Here is a 10,026-nt window from a genome sequence, read left to right on the forward strand (position 1 = left end):
GTAAAATAAGTTATTTTATACTGTTAAACAAAGTAGCACAATTTACTTTACCAGGTTTTCTTTTGAGCTCAACCTTGTCTTTCATATTCAAACTTGCCTGTGAAGCCATCTATCTGAATCTGTGAAATCACTGCTGTGATATCGAAAACACAGAAAGAACCAACAGGAAAGGGGGAGGATTTGTTCTCTCTGGTGCTACACCTGAATCACTTGTCTTCAGAGTTTTAAATGTTATTTTTCATAATCATTGCAGATGGTTGAAGGGAAGGCATTGAGGGAGATGGGTTAATAAGGGGAATGGGGAAGGGTGGGTGTGGGAGAGGGAACTGAAATCGATGAGGGGGCATCAATAGAAGTAATTGGAGACCTGTAACAGGGAAGGGTGTTGTTCCAGGGAGACTACCTGTAGAAATTCTAGCTGAGACTCCTACTAGCAGGGGACAGAGATATCAAGACTGAAGTGACCACCTCCTGTCGTCAAGGGGAAGTTCCAGTGGAGGGAGGGAGACATTAACCCACCCACAAAACCTTCGATACCAAATTTGTCCTGCCTACAAGATGCACAGGGATAAATATGGCAAAGTGATTGAGGGAATAGCCAGCCAATGCCTGGCTCAACTTGAAACACACCCATTGTAAGGTAGGCAGCCCCTGGCACTATTAATGATACTCTTCTCTGGTCCAGACATGAGCCTGGCTTAACTGTCTCCCGAAAAGCTTCATCCAGCAGTGAATAAATGCAGAGACACATCAAGTGATGCTTGTGGAAAAGTGGGAAATAGACTTGAGAGAACTGGAGTGGTCAAGGACACCACAAAAATACCAACAGAGTCAGCCAGCCTGGGCCTATCGGGGACTCAAAGAGACTGAACCACGAAAAAAATGCTATGCAGGGGCTGGACCTAGGCCCCTACACATTTGTAGCAGATGTGCAAATTGGTCATAATGTGGGTTCCCTTATAATTGAAGCAGGGGCTGTCTCTGACTCAATTGCCTGCCATTGGATCCCTTTCCCTTAACTGGAATACCTAGTTGGTCCTCAGTGGGAGAGAATGCATTTAGGCCTAAATCAAATGGATGTTCTAGGGTGAGGTGGTAACCAATGGCACTCACTCATCTCTGAGGAGAAGGTGAGGGGATAGTGCGGAGAAGAATTTGTAAGGATGTGACTGGGAAGAGAGGAGGGATGGGGGGCTGTGATAAGAAAGTAAAGTGAATAAATAAATAATTTTTAAAGTAATTTTTGTGCTAGTTTCATAAAAGTATTTTGTCATAGTGTATGAATTGTAGTGAAACTTAATGCCTTTTACCTACATACTTAAAGCCTCAAGCATAGTTTTACTTATTGTTGAATGCGTGACTATACATTCAAAAAGCTATAATCCTGAATCTGAAATTTCTTCAACTGCCGAAAGATCATCAATTCTAAACTTTCCCAGTTCTGATTTCTTATTCTAATGTCTCTATTGCTTGAGCAACATGCAATTTCCATTTGCATTTCATTCCATAGTCAGCAAATAAAAATCAATATGACGGCTTGTTCAGTGCTGTTAACTACTGTAAAAAACAAAAGTAGTTTTCTGTCTTAATAATATTGAGTTTTCTCTGTGGCTTGAACAGGTATTTCATGGGACTATTTTTAAGATATATATATATATATACATATATATATATATATATATATATCATGCCAAGGTTCTCATAGTAACTTTTCTCTCAATAATAAAATAGCACTTGGTCTTAGATTTGTATTACAGCTAATGAGCATATGTACATTTCTCTAGTGTAAGGCAATACTTGGCAATACTGCAAATTTTAAACATGTAAAAGAGTTTGGGATATGCCTGTTGAAAGGACACAGTCTGCATTTTTGTTTGCCACAGTGGATGAAAGTAGGATGCCTAGAAACCACTGAATTCTGTTTAAAATGAAGAAGAGTGGATATTGCAAATTGCAAAGGTTGTGATAGAACTGCTGACCAGTATGTTGAAACAGAAGGAGTATTCTATGAAACACTAGAAGTAGCACACATTCAAATGGATCCCCACTGGGAAGAGAGAAAACAGATGCTTCATCTAATATATAATATGAACATAAATAGTGAAACTTATTTGCAGCCCTGGCTAGAGGACAATGCCATTGCCCTCCTGGACCCCAAATAAGACATGGCTTGGTTGAAATGGTGACCGTTCTGATGTTACTTAGCTGTAGTAAAGCGATCTGTATTGTCATACCCTAGTCTCAGAAGAATGTGACTGGGCAGATTCTTGGGAGAAAACTATTGTTTTAAGATTCAGCTGTACTAGTGCATGATGAAAGGGACAATTTCATTTCAGGCAGCCTACATCATCTTATTCAGACCAATGGGTCTGAAATGGCTGGGTGTGGAGACTGCACGAATCAAGGGAGCACTGAATGCAGAGATGCTGAGGAGCTCAGACAGCCGGAAATTCCAGCTGTGAAAATATCTGTAGCCAGTGGCTCACAAATCACAGAACTGAGCCCTGTAATAACAGATCTCATTGTTCTTGCTCCTTCCCCCACATCCTAACTCAGAACGCATGCTTTGTTTTAGAAGTTTGCCACCTCAAAGTGCACAGTGTGGAAAATATCCGGAGTGAGACTATCTGGTATATAGTCTCTAAAACTCTAGGTGATCCAAAGTGGCTTCTGATGCACAAAGGAAACTAACTCTAGAGTGAATAGAACAATGTTGAACAATTGAATTGTAACCAAAATGGTCTCAGCACGTTTGGACAGGATGAAATAAATAGAAATATTGGTAGTAAAAAACTCAATGAATCAGACAATGGACATAGTTGAAAGCCTTAGAAATAAAACAAGCACTTCAGAAGAAAGATATCAATGATGCATGGTAGGGTCAAACAAGAATTATGATTAGATAATAAATAATAACAATGAGCATGACCATAGTTCCAAAATTTCTGAGCTATATCCAAGAGAAAAAATTAAGAATTCACAATATTTAAGAAGAAGCTGAGAAAAACTAAAGGAATAATTACCCAATGTAATTTATAATATATAGGCTTTTAAATCTAGGGAAAGAAATGGAGGCATAGAACACTTCAAATAGTCATGAACAGATTAAATTCTCCATGTCATAATAATCAGAATCCCCAGACTAAAAAATTAAATATATAAGATATTAGGAAATAACTCCAGTTGACTCACAAAAGAAAAATACATCAGAATGTTAAAACCTTTAATATTGACTCTGAGTTCTATAAAAACAGATAATGATATATTCAAAACTTTGAAAATAAATAATTCACGGAAAATTCATCTGTTGTGGTTTGCCCTGGAGTTACCTGTATTTTGATGCTAATTCCACTGCCCCAAGGACAGCTGCCTAGTCACATACTCAGGGATCAGGTGACTTCACCAGAACCTTTTCCCCATTGAATTTGTAAAATACAGCTGAGGGGCAGGTACAGACTAGAAGGAGGCCTGTCATTGGAGGAGAAGGAAGGATGGGCGGGAGAGAAGTCTGAAGGAAGAGGAGGAGACTGGAATGGAAAGGAGGAGAGAGGCGGGGGGAGAAGGAGAGTAGCCATGGCAGGACAATGGAGGCTGATGTTAAGATTCCGCTCTGTGTATTTATAGGTTGTTATTAATGTTCTTAAGGGATGGATGGTACCGGGCTTTGTATGTTTAAGTGGGCAATTATATCTTACCAATTGGGTCAAAGATTATTGTGTTGTGTGTTCTTTTATGTGACCGTTTGACTGTAGGAAAGTGTGAGGTGCCTGGAGAAACTGGGCCACCATGGAGTTGGGATGTGCTTCTGCCAAGATACCTAGCAGATATCTTGGGGCACTGCGGTGCCAGACATAGCAAGATAAAACAACAATACATTTTTTATTTTTTTATTTTTACAACAACATTCATCTAACCAGCAAAGAGATCTTTTAACCTTGGGGAAAAAAGAACATTTCAAAGCAAGAACAAATGAGCAATTGTGAATGCTAAGCCATAGAAAACACTCAAAGGACTCCTATCAAAAGGAGTAAGATAGTTTCCATTATGAGAGATCAGGAAAGAATAAAGTGATTGAGAGTATAGATGAGTACAGGTAGACAAGGAAATAATCAGTTATGACAATTTAGTAAGCTAGCAAACCCTACTGTGAATGTGGAAGATGCAAGGAAGATTATGAGTACCTTCAAGCAGACAGCCAACAAGAAACAACCAATAACTAGAATGTGTAATTATTTCTCAAGAGTAACCCTAAATGGAAATAGTTCTACATCGACAACTAACAACAAAGACTGACTTAACGGGATGAAAAAGCAGGGTCCAACGATCTGTTATTTCGAAAAAAAAATGCTCTTCAGTAGCAAAAGTAGAGATGAAGAGAGAATTAAAGAATGGATGTCATTATGCCAAGGAAATGGAAGCAAATGAATTGACATAGGTGACTTATTTATGTTGAAGTAGATTCCAATGCAAAGCTTATCAGAAGTGATGAAACAGGCCACCATATATTACTAAAGAGAGTATTCTATCAAGATGGTATGTCAATTATATATAGTATTACATATTTTTCAAAGGTTAGATTTTTCAAATTCACAAATGAACAACAATGGAAAATAAAAGAGAGCCACATGCACACTAATAACAGGTGACCCGGGGTTGGGGTTTAGCTCAGTGGTTAGAGCGCTTGCCTAGCGAGCGCAAAGGCCCTGGGTTCGGTCCCCAGCTCCGAAAAAAGAACCAAAAAAAAAAAAAAAAAAAAAAGGTGACCCATCAATTGTTACATAATCCAGACTAAAAATTAAATAAACAAATAAGCTTTAGACCTAACATACACAAAGGATCAAATAACTTGAATCAAAAGACTAGTCTAAATAAGAGATTTAGAATAAAACTCTCAGTAGCCCTAGAAACTTTCACTAAAGCAAATCTAAATTAGATAATATTTAGATAATTAGATATATATTTCATCATATCCTAGTACAGTAAAGTTAATATCAATAGCAAAAAACCTAAAGCAATTATAGTAACATGGAAATTGAATAATATACTGAAAGTTTTTAAGTGGGTTATTGAAGAAATCAGAAAGGAAATCCAATAATTCAAAGGTTGATTTAATTAAAAATGAAAACATATTGATTGAATATCTGCAGACACATGATGCTCTAAAAGGAAACTTTGTATCTACAGAAACTCAGATGATGTCACTTCAAGAGGAATTCTATGTGCCTCATCAATGATTGAGAGGAACATTTGGCAGTCAAGCACTTCTCTGTAGATCAGTTGTAATTCATGACATTGTTTTTCATTTCCAGGGGGGTTCCTTTGACCTTTCTGAGAAGGAGAAAAAAAGAAGAAAGAAGAAGAAGAAGAAGAAGAAGAAGAAGAAGAAGAAGAAGAAGAAGAAGAAGAAGAAGAAGAAGAAGAAGAGGAGGAGGAGGAGGAGGAGGAGGAGGAGGAGGAGGAGGAGGAGGAGGAGGAGGAGGAGGAGGAGGAGGAGGAGGAGGGAGGAGGAGGAGGAGAGGAGGGGAAGAGGAAAGAGGGGGAAGAGGAAGATCAAAATGTATGTATGTTGTATGTTCATCATGGACAGAGGTGATGAACTAATACTTGATTACTTCTAATTTATCCTTGATGTGGTTGACCCCAAGGACCTGCCCTGCACACCTCATGAGAAATGTTCCAGCTTAGCAAGATCCTGAAAGTCATCAATAAAAACATTGTGAAGTAGTACCTTGAGCTCCTTTCTGAGTTGGCTGAAGACAAAGAGAACTACAGGAAAATTTATGAGGTATTCTCCAAGAATTTAAAAGTTTGAATCCATGAATGTTCCACTAATTGTCACAGCCTCTCTGAGCTCCTTTCGGTATCACATCTCTCAGTCTGGAGATGAGATGACTTCCCTGTCAAAGTATATGTCTTGCATGAAGGAGACACAGTCGTCTATCTAATATATCACTGGTGAGTGCAAAGATCAAGTGGCCAACTCTGCCTTTGTGAATCATGTACGAGAGTGTGGCCTTGAGGCGATGTGTATGACTGAGCCTTCTGACGAGTGCTGCATGCAGCAGCTGAAGGAATTTACAGGAAGAGCCTAGTCTTAGTGCCTAAGAAGGACTTGTACTACTAGAGGGTAAGGAAGAGAGGAAGAAAATGGAGGACAAAAAGGCAAAGTTTGAGAATCACTGCAAGCTCATGAAGGAGATCTTGGACAAGAAGGGTGGTGAAAAAAGTACCAACCTCCAGTAGACTTGTGTCTTTACCCTGCTGTAATATAACAAGCACAAGCAGACAGTCAACATGGAACAGATCATGAAGGCACAGGCACTGCAGGACAACTCTACAGTGGGCTACATGATGGTCAAATAAACACGTACAGATCAATCCTGATCACCCCCATTGTGGAGACCCTGCCAGTGAAGGCTGAGGTAGACAAAAATTACAAAGCTGTCAAGGACCAGTTGATGGTGCTATTTGAAACTGTTCCTCTCTCTGGTTTCTTGCTTGAGGATCCCCAATCTCACTTCACTTGAATCTACTGCATAATTCAATCATGTTGGGCATTACTGAAGATGAGGTGACAGAAGTGAAGCCAAGTGCTTCTGTTCTTGATGAGATCATCCCACTTGAGCACAATGAGGATGCCTCTCACATGGATGAAGTAGATTACAGGCTCCTATGGAATGTCCATACCCTCTGTATAGCTTCAATGTGGCTTGCATGCTTGCCTGGCCCTGATCCACCTGGCTCTATAATCATGTCTAGAAGAATCTCTTCCATCCTGTCCCAGTGCCTTAAGGCAGGAAGATCCCCTCCCATAGCAGGGGTTGGGTATTGTGGGTTATGTTTTTTGTTTGCAAAATAAAGGAGATGCAGTTTCTTTTAAAAGAAAGACTCAATATTACATAGATATTTTTCAATTGGACTCTACCAGACCAATAAAGAAATGCTAATACCAGCCTGGTATGATGGTTCATTCTGTGGTTCTCAGACAAGAAAATTAAAGCAAAAATATTTGCTTTGAGTTTAAGACCAGGCCTGGAGATAAAGTATAGTGCTATATATAATGCTCAACAAAAATCTGGATACATGTAGAGATCCTGGACCAAACAAAAAGAGCCAAAAATGAAAAATCAAGAACAGCTTCAGCTTCTCAAACAATCACATATAACAGAAAAGGAAGTATTATCTGAAATTTTATGAAAATCATCTTGACAGCAGAATTATTATAAACACCATAAAGAGAAAATAATATACAAAGATCATCTATGAGCTTGCAAATCAAGAAAATACATGAAAGTCCCTGAAATATGACACCAGTATTTTCATTTCACAAATCAACTCTGGATCAAAACTGCAAATCAACACATGTAATAGAGATCATAATATGAACCAAGAACCGTAAGAACATGTTCATCTAAATATATAGAAAAAGTTGGCGAAGTCCTAAATCCTTTTATGATAAATGCCTAAAGAAACTAGTAATTCAAGAATATACCATAACATAATGAAAGCATGTAGTACCAATCTATAAATAACATTATACTAATTAAATAAGGAAAAGCTAATTTTGTACCAGTATAATGTTGTTTCTACTGGTATGGTTTCCTAAAGTATGTCCTCTAGAAAGTACTCCCTTTAACTCCAAATCAAGATGGAGTTAAAGTATCCACTCCCTTTATTGTTAATCAATATAATACTTGAAATTTTATCTAAAATAATAAAGCGAGAAAAATAAATATAACATACATATAGGAAATTACCATATTATGCATTTTTTAAGATAAAAAGTAAAAGGTCCTAACTCTCTACCAGAAAAATGATAGCCATGACTTTCTAGCAGGTACCCATGAGAAAAAATCAGCACATAACAATTAATATATTGTATAAATAAACAATGAATACCTGAAAAAATGAAAGCAAGGGTGTCTATACATCATTTGAGAAAAAACAAAAATATGAAGAAGACACTCAAGGGGAAAAGACCATACCTATATATGTTTTGCCAAAATTAATACAATGGAAATGACTATAATGTTGAAGTCAATGTATAGATTCACTACAAGTGCCATAAAAATTCAGATGATGGCTATATTCCTATTTAGAAATCCTGACCTATGACTATATCAGGAAGTGTACTCCTTACCCTTTCTTCCATAAGTTTCAGAGTTTCAGGTATAATGTTGCAAGCTCTGATTTATTTGGAATTAGATAGTGTGCAGGGTGAATAAGAGGAATCAGCTTTATTTTTTAAAGTAGGTATATACAGATGAATATCCTGGTTTCCCGATGTTATTTGTAAAAATGCAACCTTTCTGCAATGCATGTTTTTGACATCTTTATGAAAATTGAGGTAGGACTTGTACGTGCAAAGACTCATGCGGGACCTCAATTTTCTTTCAATCATAGAAATGACAGTTTCTGTACCAGTATAATGTTGTTTCTACTGGTATGGTTTCTTAAATATAACTTGAAATTGGGTCTAGTGACCTCTCCCCCAGAGTTTTTATTATTCAAGATTGTTTGGATTGATACTTTTTGTGCTTTCATATGAATTTTAAAAGAGTTTTTTTTTATTTCTATAAAAAAGTTGCTGGAATTTTCATGGATATTGCACTAAATCCATATGTAGCTTATGATTTAATGGCATTTTCTTAACTTACCTGTGCATGACCATGGGAGGTCTTTTAATTTTCTGGAATCTTCTTTAAATTATTTTTACAGTGCTTCAAGATTTTACTGTAAAAAATTCACTTCCTGGGTTAGATTTAGTCTGAGATATTTTATATTGGAAGTTACTGTGAATGGATTGTTTCCTCATTTTTTCTCCATATTTTTGGTTTTGGTACAGAAGTACAAATGGTGTTTTTGGGTATGTACATATGTGTGTGTGTGTGTGTGTGTGTGTGTGTGTGTGTGTGTGTGTGTGTGTGTGTAGATTAGGCCTAGACATCATCACAGGATTTTCTTTCTAGAGTAAATGATGGCTAATGAAGAAACACACAACTATTCAAAATACTGAGATTGCGTTTGTGTTCTCAATGAGACATCTATATGACACCCCTCTCAAGGATTGGAGACTATTGTAGAAGAAGTTCTAAAATATTGTGAGAGCCAAAGATAGTTAAGACTCAGAAAAATAAAACAGTGTATCCTGGGCTTTATATAACTGCCATACACATGAACTAACAGAAGCTGTGTTGTCTGCATATGACCTCTCAAGATCAAGCAAGTCAAAATTTTAACATAGATGGGAGAAGGTTCATGACCTCCTTCCACTCACTGAGGAACTATGGACAAGACAATAGATGTAATTCACTGTCTCTCTGTCTCTGTCTCTTCCTCTGTCTCTATTTCTCTCTCTATTTCTCTTTCTATTTCTCTCTCTCTCTCTCTCTCTCTCTCTCTCTCTGTGTGTGTGTGTGTGTGTGTGTGTGTGTTTTATCATTAAAGCAACTTAGAAGTCAATTATACTCCAGTGGATGTTTTCACATCCAGAAGTATTGAATAAAAATTGGAGTTGTTAGTCCCTGATTTTAGTGAAATTGCTTCAAGTTTCTTTCCATTTGGCTTAATTTTGGCTACTGGTTTGCTGTATATTGATTTTACTATGCTTGTGTATGGGGCTTGAACTCCTGATCTTTCTAACACTTTTATCATGAATGGTGTTGGATTTTGCCAAATTCTTTCTCAGCGTCTAATAAGATGATCATCTGTTTTTCTTCCTTTGAGTTTGTTTATATATTACATTGAAGGATTTCCTGTATATTGAACCATCCCTGCATCCCTGGGATGAAGACTATTTGATCATGAAGAACAATCATCTTGGAGTCAGTTTGAGGGAATTTAATTGACTATTTTTACATTCATATTCATACGGGAAATTGATCTGAAGTTCTCTTTCTTTGTTGGGACTTTATGTGGTTTAGGTATAACTGATTGTGGCTTCATAGAACAAATTGGGTAGTGTTCCCTCTGTTTCTATTTTATAGAAGTTTGAAGAGTATTGATTTTAAGTCTTCTTAGAAGTTC

General features: G+C 37.2%; 1 pseudogene; it reads left to right on the forward strand.

Moving 5' to 3' along the window:
• The first annotated feature begins 5,217 nt into the window (after positions 1 to 5,217).
• Positions 5,218 to 6,859, forward strand: LOC116898462 (annotated as a pseudogene).
• The last annotated feature ends 3,167 nt before the right edge of the window (positions 6,860 to 10,026 follow it).

The sequence above is a fragment of the Rattus rattus genome, chromosome 4 (assembly GCF_011064425.1).
Source record: "Rattus rattus isolate New Zealand chromosome 4, Rrattus_CSIRO_v1, whole genome shotgun sequence".
Lineage (NCBI taxonomy): Eukaryota > Metazoa > Chordata > Mammalia > Rodentia > Muridae > Rattus > Rattus rattus.